Raw genomic sequence first — 20,151 nt, 5'->3', positions numbered from 1 at the left:
TTCTTTCTCTAGAAGTCAATAGCATGCTTCATCATGAGTCCTTTGAGATTGTCTTGGATCATTGTATTGCTGAGAAGAGCTAAATCAGGGCAGGTGGGTAGCATGTGGATAGAGCAGCCCTGGAGTCAGGAGGACCTGAGTTCAAATCTAGTCTCAGACACATAACACTCACTAGCTGTGTGACTCGGGGCAAGTTACTTAACCCACTTACCTCACAAAAAAAAAGAGCCAAATCATTCACAGTTCTTCATGGCAAAATGTTGCTGTTACTGTGTACAATGTTATTCTGATTCTGCTCATTTTGCTTTGCATCAGTTCATGTAAGTCCTTCCAGGTTTTTCTGAAATCAAGCTTTACAAAGTTGGTGAAGTCACTGTATAAAGTGTTATTGGTTCTGAGAGGGGCTGAAACTTTGAGGAATTTATTACCATAAATCTTGAGGGGAAGCTCAGTGGCATAGTGTATAGAGCCCTGAGCCTGGAATCAGGAAGACCTGATTTCAAATCTGGCCTCAGATCCTTACCAGCTGTGTGACCCTAGGCAGGTCACTTAACCCTGTTGGCCTCAGTTTCCTGCTCTGTAAAATGAACTGGAGAAGGAAATGACAAACCGCTCCAGTATTTTTGTCAAGAAGACCCCAAATGGGGTCATGGAAAGTCAGACATGATGGAACAAATGCTATTTCCGCATAAAAGACGTGGGCTAGTTCACAGTATAACAAGGTGATTTGATACAGGCTGGATCACAGGCCCCAGAGAGTAGCTGTCCTGGTTTGGTATCTCCTTGTATTTAGGGCTCCTGGGGAAAGTCTCCCCACCCACCCACAGGTGCTGTCCTTGTAATGACCAGGGTGTGTTCCATACATTTGCAAGGGACGGAAGACTGGAGGGGAGCTCAAGCCCTGGATGATGGTTCTACTTTAAAAAGATCTTGGCAGGTTCACGCATTGGATCAAAATAAAGATGAAAGTAATAGGGATAGATGAGAAATATTATACGCAGGTTTGAAAAGCCGCCTTCACAAGTACAAGGTGGGGAAGACGCAGCTCCACAGCAGCCTCTGCAAACAAAAGGCTGTGGGGTTTTGGTGGACAAGGAGTCCACGTGGTGATCTCGGGGGTCACCCAGAACCCTCGAGCTGATTGAAAGAGTCATAAGGTCCAGGAATGAAGAGGCGATGCTCGGCCTTGCTCGGTTTTGCCCCGGCCAGAGCCCACCAGGAGGGGTCTCTAGGCTGTATGGGAAGTTTGGGAAGGGCAGAGACACCCTGGGGAGTGTGAGGGAAGGCATCCAGGATGGGGAGGGGCCTCAAGACCCCCTCAGAGGAGAGCTCCTGGGAGGGACTGGGTTTGAGGGAGGGTGAGTTAGCCTGGGGAAAGAAGGCTAAGAAGGGAGTGTGAGAATTATCTGTAGCATTGGAAGAGGAATCCCCTGAAGAGGGATTAGGCTCCCAAGATCAGGGATCTGGTGCCAGGAGCACGTCCCGAAGTCATCTGGTCAAGCCAGGGGAGCAGCTTGGCCGGGATCACCTGGGGAGCAAGTGCAGGATTTGAGCCCATGTGCTTTGATGCCACATTGACCAGGACAAAACCAGAAGAAACAGCAGCAAGTAAGACACTGTGGATGGAATAAATTCCTTCCAATGAGGGACACTTGTCAGTGCATGTCCGGCCTCGGGAGGCAGAGACCCTGTCTCCTTGGAGATCTGCAGCCCCCTCACTGAGGAGGCTATGGTATTTCCAGACGAGGCCAGAAGGCCACTGAGACCATCGGGCTCAGAGATGACATTCACGGTACCCCACCCCCCCCAATGGCAAGTGATCCAGCTCAAACCTGACTCTTGCTTGTTTGCTCTGTGACCTTGAACGGATCCCTTCCCCGAGCTTGGCCTCACTTTCCTCATCTGTCCCATCGAGGGCCAGGCCCCCACGATTGCTTTGTCCCTCTGGCTCTAAATCCAATGACTTTGCTCTCTTGTTCAATCCAGTCAACAGTAACAGGCACTACGTGCGTGGGAGGCCCCATGTTTGGTGTTTGGGACATGGCTGCAAACAGGAAGCATTTCCTGTCCTCAAGAAGCTTACCTTCTGTTGGGGAGAGGGGGCTACAGGCACACACATGCAGGGTACAAGGAAAACTGGTGGGGGTTCCTGGAGTGCCTTGCTGAAGGGTGACCCCTGAGCTCTGCCCCAAGGCAGATGAGGAGCTCTTGGGGAGCAGCAAAGAGGCCAAGGTGGCCAGACAGTGGAGCTATGGGTTGGTGAGAGCTCTCTAAAACGCCACAGCTGAGTTTGCATTTGGGAGCCACTGGTGACTTTGAGCAGGGACATGTCCCCCAGTCCTGCTCCTAGAGGAGATTGGCTTGGCAGCTGGATGGCAATGGATTGGAGGGAGGAGATGGGTCTGGCTGGCTCTAGGCAGAAGCAGGGAGGGCTTGAACAGCCTGGGGCTGTGGCCTGGGGGACAAAGGATGGACCATCCATCTCTCCCTCTCAGGACAGCCCTGTCAGATCCAGCCTCAGTTCCCACCCTGGTCTCCCTCCTCTGGACATTCTCCATATGACCAGTGTCCTTCCTCACCTATGGTGCCTCCTGGTGGGGTATGAGCCAAGTAGACCACAGCAGGACCGGCACTGGACTTGGGGGTCTCAGCCCTGGCCCCTGGCAGGGCCTGTCTGGACAGTTCTGAGGGCAGGCATCTCCTACGTGTAAAAGCCCAGCTGGGCACAGATGATGGGGTGAAAGGGAGTGGACGTGCAGACATTGGTTGAGCCTGTCATGGGCTATCATGGAGAATCTCTGTTTGAGCACAAGAGAAATTCCTGCCCCCTGCCCCCAGCATGCTTGCCAAATTCCCAGGACCCACATCTTACAGATGAGGACATCAAGGTTCAGTGACTTTACAAAGGGCACATAGAGAGTGATAACTAGCTCATATAAAATAACCCTTACAAACATCACCTCACTTTGTCCTCACAATAATCCTGGGAGGGAGTTATTATAGCAATCCCCATTTTATAGATGAGGACACTGAAGCAGGCAGGGGTGAAGTAGCTTGCCCAGAGTCACACAGCTGATAAGAGCCTGAGGTGGGATTTGAACTCAGGTCCTTCTGACTCTAGGCCAGGCACTTTCTCCATTGCACTACCCAGCTGCCTCTAGTCCAGATTAAAGGGTCAGAGAGGGAATTCAAACTTGGGCATTCCTGGTTCTAACTCCAGCACTCTCTCCGCTAGGCCTCCATCCCTGGGTGAGGCTTTGCCCTTGGTTCTAAACCTTAATGATGGGTGATCTTAATGATCTTAATGATGGAGTGATTTGGCCAGTAGATACTGCCCTCCTTAAACAACATCTACACCTGTGTTCAACAATGCAGGTAAAGATGAATTAGGCTGGACACAGTCTCACTGACCTTTTCTCCAGAGTGAACAATTGTGTTGACCATGTCTTATCTAGAGCAGATTAAACGTTAACCATCTCCCCTGTGATGGTCATGAAGGACAGTTTGGGTAACCCTGAGATGGACAGCTCTGCCTCCTGAGTGAAGGGGCCCTGGGACCCACCACTGCCCTGGTCTCCTCTTGGGAGGCCCATCAGGGGCCGTCAGCATGGGCCTGGCCATCCTCGGACTGCTGTGCTCCATCTGGGGGACTGATGGAAGGAGGATAGACGGCCCAGCCCAGAGAAGAGAAGGAAGGCACTCTGTCCTCTGTATAATTGGGCCACATGTGTCATGGGAAAGATTAGATTTATTTGTGTGACCCCAGAGGGCAGAGTAGGGAATTGCGGGCCTAAGAGGCCATGAGGCATAGGTGGGGATGAGAGCTGCCCCACAGTGGAGTGGGCAGCCAGGCAGGGCTGAGAGTCCCTCGATGGAAGGCTTGAGGCCATTCTAGAGGAACCCTTTGGTGGGTGTGGGCTGGGCTACCTGGCCTTTGACATTCTGTCCATCCCCGAATTCTGGGACCTTCATGAACGCCACCTTAAGGCCTGTTCTCCGGGAGACCAAAGGGCATGGCATTTATTTCTACTTTTCTTGGCTAGATGTAGAATGTATTTCCCTGCAGCTCCCATGTTTCCAACAATAAGGGCTTCTTAAGACCCAGAAAAGGAAGTTTTTATCCCCAGAGGCCTTGTACCAACACTGAATCAACCTTGGAAGCTGATACAGTTTTATCAATGGAATGACTCTAACCAAGATGGCTTAGTGCCTGCTTTCCTGCTGCAGCCCGGGGGATGGTGGGGCCACTGCCTCCTAGATGAGGGGTCAGGATGGGATCCCCAGAGGCCAGAGAGAACGGGCTTTCTTCTTGGATCCCCAGCACATGACCCAGTGCTTGGCACATGGCCAACTGTAACACATTCAGGCAACTGGCTAGTGAATCATTCTGACTGCTGGACTTGGTTAGAGATTCCAAAGCACTTTCATTCCAACAGTCCTGGGAGGCAGTTTCAATCATGTCCAACTCTCCGGGACCCCGTTTGGGGTTTTCTTGGCAGAGATCCTGGAGCAGTTTGCCATTTCTTTCTCCAACTCATCTTGCAGATGAAGAAACTGAGGCAAACAGGGCTAAGTGACTTGCCCAGGGTCACACAGCTAGGAAGTGTAGTCTGAGGCTGGATTTGAATTCAGGTCTCCCTAATTTCAGGTGCTCTATCCACTGCACTACCTATCTGCCCTTGAGGTGAGTAGTGTATGTATTAAAACAATTTTACAGATGAGGAAACTGAGGCTCAGGAAATTGCCCAGAATCACACAACTGGTAAGTGTTGGATACACTATAGTCTATGTCTCCTGCCCACCCCTGAGGGTCCCTTACCAGAGCATCAGGCCAGTCCAAGTAAACACATCCACAGGGGCTGGCTAGTGAGGGGGCACTGCTCCCCACAGGGCCTCACATCCAGGCTGGTGTTTTCTAAGGACCTCTGTGGGAGGGGTTGCACCACGTAGTACGGAAGGATCCTCTCATTCTCGTGATTTTATGAAGCCTTGGATCTAGTGACCTTATATGGTCATGAACAGGACATGACTGTTAGCCTGACCCCACCCTGGCATCTTCTCCCGCAGTGTCAGAAAACCATTATCACGACCTTCAAGAAATCATAAGCTTAGCTGTGATGTCAGCACTAAAGCTAAGGCCCAGAAGATAATTCACTCTGTGAATCTGAGGCTTCTGAACTCTTTCCCTGAATGGCACATTACACATGCAGAGAGCTGGCAGAATTTAGGAATGAACATCAAATTGCTCGGCCTTAGAAATAGCCTCCCCTGCCCCTTTATCACTTCAAAGCTGAGCCCTGGATAGGGGCCTGACTGTGGGCAGGAGTCGAGGTCAAAGTGTGGAAGGCCCAGTGCAGCGGACTCTGAGCTTGAGACTTATGCAATGGGAGTCACTGCAGACCCTGAACTCTCCCTTATTTTCCCAATAATTGGAGATGGCAAAAAGAGGGGTGGGCTGTTTTGTAAGGTGCTGAGCTCCTCATCAGTAGAAGTCTTCAAGTAGGCCTGGGATGGCAACTTGTCCACAGCGAGATTCTGGAATTCTGAGCATGGCTCTTGAAGTGGGACAAGGGGGGAGCATGCAAAGGGAAGTCTGGACAAATAAGAGTGTTGTGCTGGAAGAAGCCACTAAAGCGAAGGCTTCAGAGAAACCTGGGAGGATTTGTATCAATTTGTATCAATCGAAGCAAAGTCAGTAGAACCAGGAGAATGGTATATACAGTGACACTATGAGACAAACAGTTTTGAAAGACTTAAGAAGTCTGATCAATGCAATCACCAGCCACTACTCCGGAGAACTGACGATGAGACGTGCTGCCCATCTCCTGACAGAGAGGCGCAGAATGGGGCATACTGGTTTTAGACGTGGCCAATGGAGGAATTTGTTTTGCAAGACATTGCAAATTGGTTACAAGTTATTTTCACGGTAGGCTGTAGGATAAGGAGAGACAATATTTTTTAATCGAAATAAATGAAAAGAAATGAAAAAAAGTTAAGGGTAGAGTGTGGTGGCTTTGGCTGAATATTGAGCCAGTCTGTCCTTGCCAAAGGGACACACCTGAGCCAGACCCTTGTGCACCTGTGTGGGCAGAGAACTTTCAGAAAGAGTTGTGGGTTGTTAAGGTTTGGTTATTTATTATGTTTTAGATTTTCTTATGAACTTAACTTTAGACAATAACAAAACTGATTAAATTTACATTTACAACTAAGCTTTTTAAACATTTTTGTTTCTTTTATTCTGAACTTAAGAAATAAACCAAGCATTTCTATAACAGCAGAATAGAAAAAAATGAAAAAAAAACAAAGAATAGAAAAAATGATTGTACCTGAAACTGTCAATCTATTATGTGCATCTTGTTCTTCCTTGTAAATATATAATAAAGTTATCATGTAACATTTTTCCTTTTTTTCTTCCACCCCCCCTAGAGATGGCTGCTATTAGATACAAATATAAATATTTATGTAAAATCATTCCATATATACATCTATTTGTCAATTCCTTCTCTGGGTGCAGATGGCATGTTCCGTCATATGCCCTTTGAAGCTAATTTGGGTATTTATAATCGTCAAAATGACTTATTTGCCCCAAATGGCTCCTAAAACAATATTGCTATTACTTCATACAACGTTCTCTTGCTTCTTCTCAGTTCACTCTTCACCATTTCATGTGAGGCTTTCCATGTTTTTCTAAGATCATTGAGCTCCTCATTTCTTATGGCACAGTAGTATTCCATCACAATCATATACCACAACTCGTGCAGCCATTCCCCAATGGATGGGCATCCCCTCAATTTCCAATTCTTTGCCACCACAAAGAGATTTGCTATAAATACTTTAGAACTTCTAGGTTCTTTTCCTTTTTCCCTAACCATCTCTGGAAACAGACCAAGTAGTGGTATTGCTGGGTCAAAGGGTACAGGCAGTTAGTAATTCTTTTGGCAAAATACCAGATTGCTCTCCAAAATGGTTGGATCATTTCACAGTTCCACCAACAGTGAATCAGGGAATTAGTGTCCCCATTTCTCCACAAAAGCAACTAAGCTTTTAAAAAAGCCTTTTGACACAGGTGTTAATAATAAAACTTTAGCGCTCTAATTTAAAAAGTACTTTCTTTCAGATAGCAACAATAACAACTAACATTCCCAGTTTGCAGCTAATATAAAAACATGTATTAGTTGATCTTCACAACCATTCTTTGCAACAGTTGCTATTACATACATGTATAATCTGTATCAGATTGCTTACATTTCAGGGAGAGAAAGAGGGAGGGATAGCATTTGGACCTCAAAACTGTAAAAAAAAAAAAGGATGTTAAAATTTGTTTTACATGTAATTTGGAGAAAACAAAATATTTAATAAAAAAAGTCATAAGTGAAAAAAATAAAATCGAGGTAAACTCATAGAATAAAAAGAAATAGTTGTTATCCCCATTTTACATCTAGGGAAACTGAGGCTACACAGTTAAGTGACCTTCCCAGAGTCACAGAGCTAGATTAAATGACCTGCCCAAAGTCACAGAGCTAATGAGCATCTGAGGTAGGCATAAAACTCTAGTCTTTCTGGCTTCAAATCTGGGACTCTTTATTGTAACTTCAAAGCTTTCTCCACATGACCTTTTCAGGTAGGGAATCCAAGGGAAAGGGTCCAGGAGAGCTGGGTGACTTGTCCAAACTAACACAGCCCCCTTCTTGTCCAGGGCATCTTCTCTGTGAGTCAGGAGAGGGGGAAATGAGTGAAAGTACAACCAGTTCTAGAAAGGGGAGCTGGGGGGCGGGGGGGGGCTCTGTCATCAGCCAGGTTTCAGTTGCACAAGAAGATGGACGGACCAGGACAGAAAATGCGGTCTCTTAGCTAAGAAGCTAGCTGGCTTTCTGGAGAGCATCATAGAGGGGGTGGGTATATCTGGAGGGAGACATGGGGTGGGGGGCTGAGTTGTCGGCAACTGGGCAATAGGCCATGAGGAATGAGGGACACAGTGACAGCTGGGAAGGGCAGGGGATGATAGGTTGGGAATAGGCACCCATTGAGGAATGGTTAGAAAGAAGTCCACTGATGGAGGGGGTTGATCTGAGTGGTTAGGGCACTCCCTTGATGTCCATCCTTGTGGCAGGTGGTGCCAGGTGAGGCCTAGGGGGCCCAACTCACAGCAGGAGGAGCAGAAAAAGTTATGGCCCAGGGGTTCTAGGGTGGCTGGAAATAGCTTCCACAGGACTGGGGAGGACTTTGGGATGAGGACCAAATGAGGCTGATTCAGGGCAGAGCAAGGAGGCACAGTGCTTGGCACATGGTAGACACTTAATGTATGTTGACTGACTGATTGACTGGTGGGGTCTCGACAGAAGAAGGCAGTCTGAAGGAGGGGTGGCTTTAGCACGGAAGATAGGTTTCCATTCTGGAAACGTTGAGTTCTCCCAGATGGGTTTCTCCTTCTCCCCACTTCAGCTTCCTGGATTTCCACTCACGGTTATACCTTCTTCACATAAGTTGATGCCCCACCCTTCCTCCTCCCTGTCCTTCTCCCTTGGAACAAGGTCCATCCTTCCCGGGGCCATTTTCTTGTCATGATCCTCTTCCCACCAAGGCTTAGGGAGTGAATGAAAAACAATGTATTAAATGTGAGAGTCAGCCCCAAGCCAAGTGTGAAGTGTGAGGGGTACAAACACCTGTGCACCCACAAGGGCAAAGGTTCCTCTTGGAAAGAGGGTCACTAGCTAATCCTGCTGGTCATATTCCTTGTGCATAAGCGCAGAGACCATGGGATTTACCACTGACTCTTCTTGAGCTCCGTGTCCACCACCATCTGTCCTTGGTCCGAGCTACTCTTCCTGTGTCTGGTTTGCAGGTATCCACACATGCTTTCTCCCTTGCCCTTCCTGTGTAACTTAAAGATGACTTTAGCTTTACAAAACTAAAGGCAAACATATTTTTACTAGCCCTGCATCTGGCCAAGCGCTCACAATTCCCTTATCTCAAACTGTGGTCCAGAAATCCAATCCCATTCTCAAACACCATTGTCTTAAGCAACTGTTTGCTTTCCCAGTCTGCCTTTCTTCTCAAAAACCCTGAATGGGCAGTATGGAGCTGAGGAATGCCAGACTCATGCCCAGGGGGTCACTGGTTTCTTGTGCTAGCCTGGTATACATTTCCTTCTGGATTCCTCCGACAGAATCATTTGTACCTAAGCGTAGTACTAGAAGAAGAGGAGGGGAGGCATAATAGTCATCCAGTTATAGATGAATCTTTGATATTATACATGAACACACATTTATGTCTGTATGTGTCTGTACATGCATGTGTATCTCTGTATATACCAATATATGTATGTATGGCTACATGTGTGTGTTTATGCATGTGTGTGTATATATTATAGTTGGTTTCCTTTTAAAAATCATCTAAACATGTGACAACTATATATGCATATGTGTCTGTATCTATGAGTATGTTTAAGCTGGACTTTATGGGAGATGGTAGGAAATGTATCTCATGGTCTTTACCCCTAACAGCTTGCCGTCTAGCTGGAAGACCAGATGGTCACATCACAAAGTCAAACAAGGGCATGATGCGGTGGGCAGGATCATGAGGCCTAGTGTGCCAGGCATCAGATGTACCAAGGGAGGAGTGGCCAGGGAAGGGTCTGAGGCTGGTCTAGATCTCGGAGGGAGAGGTATTCCAGCTGTTTCTCCATCTCCAAAACCATTTGGGCTCCAAGTTCCATCATGCAAAGGGTGGTGACTATGGCTTAGAAGAGGAATTCAAAGGCAGGAAGAGAGCCAACCCTAGTAAATCTCCCTTCCCTCATATTGGCTCAGGCAAGGCGCATCTCGGTTCTTCCTGTCAGGTGAGAACCTTGGGGAAACCCCACCAGGGGATGGTTTGGGATGGGAGCTCTGTTTCCTCAGGGTCTAGAGGAAGGTCCTGCAGAATGCAGGGCCTTGATGATGTCATATAATGAGAAGAGTGGTCACAACAGGAAAATCTCTGCACCTCATTTTCCCCGTAAGTACAAGGGGGAAATTCAAAATGCTTGTCATTCTTACATTCATGTTCCATAAATGTCAGCAATGGTCATGACTGCATGTCAGCACCTGCCTCTCATGGTGGTTGTGAGGATATAAGGAAATAGCACTTTGCTAACCTTAAAAGGCTGTACAGATACTTGTGATTATCAGAGCTCCTTTTTCTCAGTCATCTTCCTCCCCACCCAGCTTTGCAAAGCAACATCCTGCCTCCAAAGGCCTTGAGGACACAAGATTCAGGGCTAGGAGAGATCTTTGAGGGGGAAGAGGAAAGTATGTATTAAGCACCTACTATGTGCCAGGCACTGTGCTAAGTGCTTTACAACCCTGGCAGGTAGGTGCTACTATTATCTCCATTTTACAGATGAGCAAAGTGAAGTAGACAGAAGCCAAGTGCCTTGCCTAGGGTCACACAGCTTGTATGTGTCTGAGGCTGGATTTGAACATAGATCTTCCTGACTCCAAGCCTAGCACTCTACCCACTGCACCACCTAGCCATGAGATCACCTGCTACCTTTGAGATTCTCTAGTCCAACCCTCTTGTTTCACAGAGGAGGATACTGAGGCCCAAAAGGGGAGGGGGCATGCTGAGGTTCCATCATAAGCAGATGGGCTTCACCTCCAGGTGCTCGAGTTCTAATCCGGCCCTGCTGCCCCCTCCAAGGCACCCCTCTGTTTCCTCAGTGGACCCATCCCTGAAAGGGGGGCAGGATTCGTCCAGGAGGAGAATGGTGGACAGACATCTTCTCTTCACTTCTGGATGATTCCTTTTGAGTGATCTGTGATTTTTATCCAGGCGGGTATACTTCGAACTCTCAGAGGTCATGTGACCATGGCCCCTGTGTCTCTAAAGTGCGTGCACTGGTCCCTCATTCACTAATTGGCCTTCACATCCCTGATGTGCTCCCAAATTGTTCTCCTGGTGAGGAGAGCAGCCATCTCCAGACTAAAAGGAGTTCTAGCAGGAAAGGATGAGCCCTGTGCCTCTCTATCCTCTGGACAGTGTTGAGAACACCACCAGCCCTTCTCCATCCTCTATTCCTCTCCCATCCTCCATCCCCTGTCCTCCACCCTCCATCCTCCCAGTGGTGCTGGGAATACCACTGGTCATTCTCCATCTTCCACTGCCCCTCCCTCTTCTCCTATCCACCATCCGCCATCCACCATCTTCCATCCTCCATCCTCCCAACAGTGCAGGGAACACCACCAGCCCTCCTCAGCACCATGCCAGCACCACACTACATTGATTCTCCTCAGAGCTCCATGCCCCACCCTCCTGACTCACTCCAGGGAAGCCTCATCAGACTAGAAGCTGCAGAGAAAGGTGCTGGCTCGGCGTAGGTGGACAGAAGACGTTTCCTCTCCTTCTCCCTCATCAGAAAGCCCAGGATGCTGATCCTGTGGCTTGCGATCCCCACCCCTAACGTGTGCAGATGACGCTTTCTCATCCATGTCTCCCAGGCTTCTGCTACAAAGCATGGACAGGCTTCTCCAGGTGAGGACCCATGGGAAGAGCCAGGCTTTGGATGCAGGCCCCACCGCTTTTGAGTTGTGTGACCTTGGATAAGTCATTACTCGTCTCCAGCCTTCATTTCCTTCTCTGTAAGATAATGGAGTCAGACCACGGGGTCTCCTTCCAGGCCCCGCCAGCTCCAAAATCCTGCAGCAGCTTTGCTGGACGGAGTGCTAGGACCAAGCGTTGGAAGTCAAGAGCGATCCTCTCTGCTGAGAAGGAAAGACAGCAGGTCTATATCCTCCCAGGCTCTGGCACTGGACCCAGGTTTGGGCAGCTGTCCAAAGCTGCGAGGTCAGAGCTATTGTGCAGAAGGAATGAGCCTTCCCTGCTCTGCAGGCAGTGACTCAGCTGCAGTACTGGCCTTCAGCAGAAGCCTGGAGGCAGGGACAGAAGGGCTATGTTGAGTCTCCAGACCATTCCCCTCCAGGCCCAACCACGGCCTTCCTTTTGAGAACATACCGAGAGACTGGCTGGAGTGAAGAATACACCAGGTCTAATTTGGGGATAGAATGTTTGGACCCAAGTGGTTCTGAAACTGGTTGTATTGAAATGATCCATTCTTCTGATCCAACCATTCTGGAGAGCAATTTGGAACTCTGCCCAAAGGGCTATAAAACTATGCATACCCTTTGGTCCATCAATACTGCTGCTAGGTTTATATCCCAAAGAGATCATCAAAAAAGAGAAATGGGCCTATTTGTATAGAAATATTTCTAGTAGCTCTTTTTGTGATGACTGAGAATTGGAAATGGAGAGGACATCCATCCATTGGGGAATGGTCGAACAAGCTGTGGTATATGAATGTAATTGAATATTAATGTGCTGTAAGAAAAGACAAGCAGGATAATTTCAGAAAAACCTGGAAAGACTTCCAAGAACTGATGCAGAGTGAGGTAAATGGAACCAGAACGTCGTCCACTGTAACAGCAATATTGTTCGATGAAGAACTGGGAATGACTCAGCTCTTCTCAGCAACACAATGATCTAGGACAGTCCCAAAGGCCAAAGATGAAGCGTGCTATCTGCCTGCAGAGAAAGAACTGATATTGAGGGAATACAGACTGACACAGGCTAGTTTTGACTTTTTTTCTTTAATTTCTTTTCTTTTATTAGAGTCTTCTTGTACAAAATGACCAATATGGAAATGTTTTACATAATTGCACATGTATAAGCTATATCTGACTGCTTACCCTCTCAGGGAAGGGGGAGGGGAGGGACAGAAGGATGGAATTTGGAACTCAAAACTTTAAATAAAACTGTTTTAAAATTGGGGAAAATTGGTTGAAAAACAAAAAGAAATGATCTGTTCTTAGATCTGAAAGCAATTATTTGGGTGCTCTACCGTAGAATAACTCTGTTTTCTAAGAACATGAAAATTTTCCATTGAAGAGATTTTTTTCTCCTGTTACTTAATAACTGCGCTGTTCTCTTTACCGACAGTCTGATAGCAGGGGCGGTTATCAGCAGATAAACAAGCCTGATTCTGCAGTTTGGACCTTCCTTGCATTGGAAAAGAAGAAAAGAGCTAATTCAGCTAGAGAAGGCGAGGTTTGTTTTCTCTCTCTCTCTCTCTCCCTCTCTTAGATAACAGTGTCTTATTTCAAAGCCAGGCTTTAAGTGAGTTGTTGGTACCAAGTAAGGGAGGTCAACACTGGTAAGCCAGTGTAGGTGTGACGTTCCAAAGTTAACAATCACAAAATTCCCATTGTCTCTAAAGCCAGTTTTGACACAAGGTGGGAAAGCCAGGGATTGTGAAAGCAGACTGACCTAGAATTTGTAGGTCTGGAAGGACTCAGAAACATCGAGTTTATATCCCTCATTTTACAGGAAACTGAAGCCCAGACAGAAGTGACTTGTACAAGGCCATGTAACTAATCGTGGGTGGAGCCAGGTTCTGAACACAGCTCTTTGCCCTACACAATCAGCTGGTGTCTTCAAAGTGTTTTCTACCAACAGTCAAATCTTGAATTGAGCCCCTAGGACTGGGCATGGAGGCTGGTCAAGCATTCACTGGAAGGATAGAAGCCTTTGGTTATGAGAATCAAGGCCCTTGGAGGTACCTACAGAGCTTGTGTTTGCACCAAGGCCTCCATAGAGAGGGGTCTTCCAGCACCACCGGCCACTCTGGGACAGCCAGCAGCTGGAGGGGCGTTCCGGGGCTTGTCAAGCCTTGCTTTGTCTCTTTGCCTCTGCCCTCCCTACTCCCCCTGCACCCCAGCAGAGAAAAGCTAATCCCTCCCCACCATGACAGGCCTTCATACTCTCCCTGTGTGTGCAGAGAGCAGCCCAGGTTGCTAAATAGGCAGGAGCATCCATCCAGTGCACAAGAGGAGGGCTGAGAAATGGACCACAAAGAGAAGGGCATCGTGCAGTAAGCTGCGAGGAAGCCTGGTGGAGGCAGGCCCCAGGGCATCTGGCAGCCAAGCAGAGGCCAGTGTTTGCACTTTGCCCTGCTGGGTGCGAGTGTGGAGGATGTGGGGGAGCTGAGAAAATAAAGTCCCACTCTTGGCCTTGTTGTTCCCTTGGGAGAGCTGGGAGGGGCCCAGCCAAGCCCCCCCCCAGGCCCTTCCCCTAATCTTGGCATTTTGCTTGAATAATGGAAGCCTGGGGAGAGCAAACACCCTGATCCCGTTTGCTCAGCAGGCAGATGAGATCTGGGAAGGGTCAGTGTGGTCAGCGATAACAGAGCACCTAAGCGGAAAGCCCAGCTCACATGTCTGCAAGAATTTACTGGCTTCCAAAGGGCCGTCCCCCAGTAACCCTGGAAGGGCGCTGGCCAAAGCAGGGCTGCACCTTTTTTTCCAAGGGGGAAACTGAGGAAAGAGAGGGCTACAGGTCTTCAGCCCCCACATCTGGCGGAGCAGTTTCTCCTGGACCACCTGCCTCTCACAGGTGTGAACCAAAGACTTTCTGGGGAGGCAGAATGATTGTGTTGGCTTGGGAAGGGGCCCTAGCCCAGTGCCTGGCACAGATGAGCTGCTTTGGCGATGTTCTGGACTATTGGGCCAGGGAGGGCGTGCTGCTCTCGCTGACACTAAAGCCAGGGCTGGAGAGAGGCATTGGGCTCCATGGAGAGAATGGTGGGTTTGAAGGCAGGAGACAGGGCTTTGGGGCCTGGCCTGATTCCAGCACCAGCCAGCTAGGTGACCTTGGGGGAGTCACGGCCCCTCTTAAAGCTTCAGTTCCCTCATCCCTGAAGTGGGGATCCCTGTGCTCCCAGGACCACCTCACAGGTGCTGTGAAGTCCTGACTAAGTGGCAGGGGGGAGATGGCCAGAGGTCAGGGTTTTACAGGCCTCTTTTATCACCCAAGGATGTGTTCAGAGAACATTGGGATGGGGCTGGGGAAAACAAAAGTAACATGGCAGCAGATGGTCCCTAATTATCACTCCTGGCCCAGCACAAACAACCTTCCTTCTTGTCTCCTAATTCAAACGCTATCTTGGGGCTCCTGGAGCACCTGGGACTGCCCCTCCCTCCTCCAACAAGGCCCAGAAGCCTTGCTGTCTCCACAGACACCGGCCTCTTGGGTGGTCTCTGAGAAGAGGGGTTTCTCCTTGTGCCTCCTACATTGTCAGCCCATCTCCTGCTCTGAGGGATGCTGGCCAGAAATGAGGAGGTGTGGGGCCTCAGCATGAGCCTTCTTTCTCTGGGCTTCAGATCCCTCCTCTGTGAGATGAGGCATCTAAATTAGAGGATTTCTAAGGGCTCTTTTGGCTCCAAATCCTTTAAATCTCTTCCTCTCTATAAGCCTCAGTGTCCACATCTCTATAATGGGTGCAGTTCTCCTTACCAGGGCACCATCTCAGCTTTGGCCTCTATCTCTGATGCCAATCTCGCTCCACTCAGCCTGGAAAGCAAGTAATGAGAAACCTGTTACCTCCCGAGATGTCCCATTTCTCCAGCCAAGCAACTCCACTTGGAGAAGGTTCTTATCAGGAGGCAGATTTTCCTGATACTAAGCATAATCTGTCTCTCTTCACTTTGCAGGCATTGCTCCTAGCGTGGCTTTCTGTCATCAAGGCAAAGCAAAGGATGCAAACCCACCTTCCCCATGTAGCCCTTCATATACGGAAAGACGTATCTCTTGTCCTCCATTCCCTTCCTCTGGATAAATGTCCACCATTTCTTCAACTCTTCCTACTGTAGCATGGTGTTGAGGCCCTGCCCCATCCTGGCCCTCCAGACAGGTTCAAGCTTATAAGTGACCATCCTCAAATGTGCCCAGGGGCGCTCTTACCAGAGAAAGTCAGTGAGGGCTATTCTCTTCCCGTCTTGCCCAGGAGCATGCCACCTTGGGGCTGCCAATCACTGCTGACTTGTGTTGAAGCTATTAAAACTCTTAGGTCTTTTTTCAGACAATGCTTTCTGGGCACACCTCCCTCTCATGTCTTTTACTTGTGAATTTGAATTTTTGAACTCATCGGACTTTACATTTATCCCTGTCAAATTTCCTCTCCAGCATTCTAAATTTGTCAATCTTGGTCACTGAACAAGTTAGCCATTCTCCCTAGCTTTGTATGTGTTTCTGTTATGATGAGCATGCTATGAATGATTGCATCAAGACATTTACAAAAATGATCTAGACTACAGGGCTAAGACCAATTGTTCATCTCTAATTGCCCTTCAGACATCTTAAACTGGATGTCCAGTAAATGTCTTAAACTCAACATATCCAAAATGGAACTCATGATCTTTCCCCCAACCCCCCTTTCCTTCTACCTTCCTTATTACTGCTGAGGGCAACACCCTTGACTGTCAGGATCACCACCCAAGATTCATCCTAGACTCCTCACTGTCTCTCACCTCCCAGATCCAATATGATGCCAAGACCTGTCAATTTCACCTCTGCAGCATCCCTTGTCGATTTCACCTCTGCAGCATCCCTTGTCGATTTCACCTCTGCAGCATCCCTTGTCGATTTCACCTCTGCTGCATCTCTTGTCAATTTCACCTCTCCAGCATCTCCAATACACCCCCTTCTCTCTTCTGACCCTACCCCACCCTGGTACAGGCCCTCACACCTGAACTATTACAGTAGGAGATGGGGATCTCCCTGCCTCAGTCTCTTCCCACCCCAGTCCATCCTCCAGTCATTAAATGATTTTCCTACAGCACAAGTCTGACCATGTTGCCCCTACTCAACAAACTCCAGGGGCCCCCTATCACTCACAGGAGCAATTACAAAATGCTCTGTCTGGCAATCCAAGCCACTCTTAACCTGCTCCCTCCTGCCTTCCCAGTCTCCTTATGCCGGAGTCCCCCAAGTGACACAGGCTTTCTGGCTAATCCACAACAAGGCTCTCCATTTCTCTGTCCCCAGGCATTCTAACTGCCCTCCATCCCCCGCCCCAGGCCTGGAATACTCTCCCTCCTCTGCTCCAGCCTCTGACCTCTCTGGCTTCCTTTAATTCCCAACTAAACCCTCCCTTCTATAGGAAGCCTTCCTCATCCCCCCTCTTCATTCCAGTGCCTTCTGTCTGTTGATTATGTCCCCTTTATCCTGTACACACTTTGCTTCGTATGTATTTGTTTGCCTGTTTGAAGTTTTCCCCATCAGACTGTGAACCCCTTGAGGGCAGGGGCTGTTTTTTTGCCTTTCTCTGTATCCCCAGAGCTTAGGACAGTGCCTGCCACATAGTAGCTGCTTAATAAATATTTGACTGATAAATGCACACACATATGTGTGTATGTGTGTGTGTGTGTGTATATAGTGCATGTATATATGTATATACACACCAGTAGCCATTCCACGATAGATAAGTGGCCAAAGAATATAAACAAATGGTGCTTAATAAATATTGATTGATTGATACACACACACACACAGAGTCATTCCCTGATAGATAAGGGGCCAAAGGGTGTAAATAAGCTGTTCCCAAGAGAATTCTGAATTATTAAACAATCATATTAAAGAATCCTTTACATTATCATCATACTGAGAGAAATACAAATCAAAACAATTCTGAGGTTTCATCTGACACTCTGCAAATTAGCAGATGACAAAAGATGGGAACAGTTAATGTTAGAGGGGATGTGGAATGACAGGCACACTAATACACTGTTGGTGAAGCTGTGAAGAGGTACAACCATTTTGAAAAGCAATTTAGAATTATGCAAATAAAGTCATTACAATGTCCTGCTGAGGGCAACACCCTTGACTGTCAGGATCCCCACCCAAGATTCATCTTCGACTCCTCACTGTCTCTCACCTCCCAGATCCAATATGGTGCCAAGACCTGTCAATTTCACCTCTGCAGCATCTCCAATATACCCCCTTCTCTCTTCTGACCTTGCCCCACCCTGGTACAGGCCCTCACACCTGAACTATTACAGTAGGAGATGGGGATCTGCCTGCCTCAGTCTCTTCCCACCCCAGTCCATCCTCCAGTCCTAGACACTTCATTACTTGGCTTGTGCCCCAAGGAAAAAGAAGCAATTCCAAAAGACAACCCAGATCATTTAGATTACATGTAATCTAAAAGAGAAGAGGGAGGCATGGGGTGGTCTGGAGAGCTCCCTTCAAGTACAGGAAGGGCTGTCATGGGCGGGGTGGATTCTCTTCATCCTCTTTGGCCCCAGCGGGCAGAACCAGGAGGGAAAGGGAAAAGTGGCCAAGAGGCCAATTTATGCCTCTTATCAGGGAAACCTTCCTACCAATGAAAGCTGTGCAAGAGGGGAATGGGCAGCCCAAGCAAGGTCACTGTGGGACCCCTCTCCTTGGAGGTGTCCCAGTAGAAGTCAGATGACTACTTATGGAACATTGTGCAGTGGGAGCTCCTTGGGATTATGGGCTAGACCAGGTGGCTGCTCTCTGGTTCTGTGATTCCATGAATCTGCGACTCAGATGATCCTTCCCTTTGACCCCAAGGACTCTCTGCTACGCACCTACCCCAAGGAAGTTATTGATAAAAAGGAAGGCTCCATATACAACAAAATATTAATAGCAGCATGTTGGTGGTTGCAAAGAGCTGGGATCACAGCATCTGTCCTTGATCAGGGAGTGACTAAACATAGTACATTAGGTGGATGGGATAGAATTTAACAGCTGTAAGAAATGGTACGCATGATGGCTACAGCAAAGTATGGGAAGATCTCTGAGGACTGATGCAGGGGGAAAGTTGTCAGAGCCAAGAGAACGATGAGGACTGGCACAGCAACAGTGTAAAAGGAAAGAATGACAACCACAATAGAAGGAAGGCAGGAAGGGAATGTTTATTAGGTCCCTGCTTTGTGCCAAGCCCTGTGTTGGGCCTCTCAAATACAAACAGGACAGTCAGACTCACCCTGCCCTCAAGGAGCTCACATTCTAACGGGAAAGACCACGAACCCCTAGGGAAGTCTGACAGAAGGGACCTATGGTCTTTAGGGGGCCTCTTCTTTCATGTCATTCCCACTGATAAAATTCATTTCTGGTGCTGAGCCATTGGGCAGGGCCAAGGACTCTGGTGACCAGAACTTTCTTTTCTGGGTCCTCAGTAGCTATGGCTATAGTCCTGCAGGAACAGTCAGGCCCCAGGCTGCATTTCCCTGGGCTGGAAGCCCTGCCATTCCCAAAGGTCCTAGGTTGCACCTGTCAGGGTCTGAAGGGAGATGGTGGCTGAGGTGGTGGGGGTGGTTTGACTTGCCTGGCACTTGCTACCTCCTGTCTTTCCATCAGGATGCCCTGCTTGCTGCTCCAGGTAGGCTGGTTTGTCTGTCCTGTACATGGCATATGAAGGGGATGAGCAGCTCCTTCCTCTGCTGGAGTTACTTCCTTGGATGATGGCTATGAGAAACAGGATGACAGTGTGGGAGGTTCTGTCACTCCCAGGGCTCTGGCGACTAATATCAAAATTGAATGAGGCAAAACTATAGTATCCGAAGAAGAAATGTGAGGAGAGACCTTCCCCTACTTTTTGAGGAACACTGTATATAGTATTAGACTTTCTTGATATGGTGGTTAGTTTTGCAGAATTTTTTCTTCTTTCTTCCTCTTTTTACAATTCTGTATTATGAGGAATGGCCCTCTGGGACTGGATGTGAGGAGGTATACAGTGGAAAATGCAGGTGATATAAAAATGAGAGCTTAACTGAAAATTATATCAAAAGACCACACATTCTAGGATTTTGTCAGGCTCTACTCTCTTGCCTTATATGAAAATCTAAAAAGCTTTTACCCTCTTTCCCTCCTTCCTGTGGTTCCACCCTGATCTTCACAGTCTTTCTGAGATCTTTGACCACGGCTCAACAGTCATAGCACCAGGTCTTGAGAGATTCTGGACTATAGTCTCTGTATGAGCTTTCCTTGGGAACATGAACTTAGTAAGAGCAGAGAAGGACTCTTTTATTATCCTTTTACTTATCTTAGGTTTCAAATCTCTATTAATCATTTTTGTTCTGTCTTCTCAAGACCAAAGTTCCTTCTCTTTGTCAGAGAAAATACGAACAAAGTGAGTCACTTTGCTTTCTCTTCATCCTCATCATTCCATCCAACTTGGTGAATGGTGTTCATCTTTTTTTTCCACACTAAATAGTATTTTATTTTTTTCCAAGTACATGAAAAGATTGTTTTCAACATTCATTTTTACAAGATTTTGAGTTCCAAATTTTTTCTCCCTCTCTCCCTTCTTCCCTCTCC

General features: G+C 47.9%; 1 long non-coding RNA gene across 1 annotated transcript in view; it reads left to right on the top strand.

The window, feature by feature from the left end:
• Positions 1 to 17,122, top strand: part of LOC114053896 — a 28,844-nt gene extending 11,722 nt beyond the window's left edge. The window contains exons 2-3 of the long non-coding RNA XR_003570430.1: positions 12,973 to 13,080; positions 15,522 to 17,122. This is a non-coding gene — a long non-coding RNA (uncharacterized LOC114053896). The remainder of the gene's footprint in view (positions 1 to 12,972; positions 13,081 to 15,521) is intronic.
• The last annotated feature ends 3,029 nt before the right edge of the window (positions 17,123 to 20,151 follow it).

Source organism: Vombatus ursinus, unplaced genomic scaffold (genome assembly GCF_900497805.2).
Source record: "Vombatus ursinus unplaced genomic scaffold, bare-nosed wombat genome assembly UNPS02004184.1, whole genome shotgun sequence".
Taxonomy (NCBI): Eukaryota; Metazoa; Chordata; class Mammalia; order Diprotodontia; family Vombatidae; genus Vombatus; species Vombatus ursinus.
The sequence above is the reverse complement of the archived record's forward strand: the minus strand, read 5'-3'. Positions and strand labels throughout refer to the sequence as shown.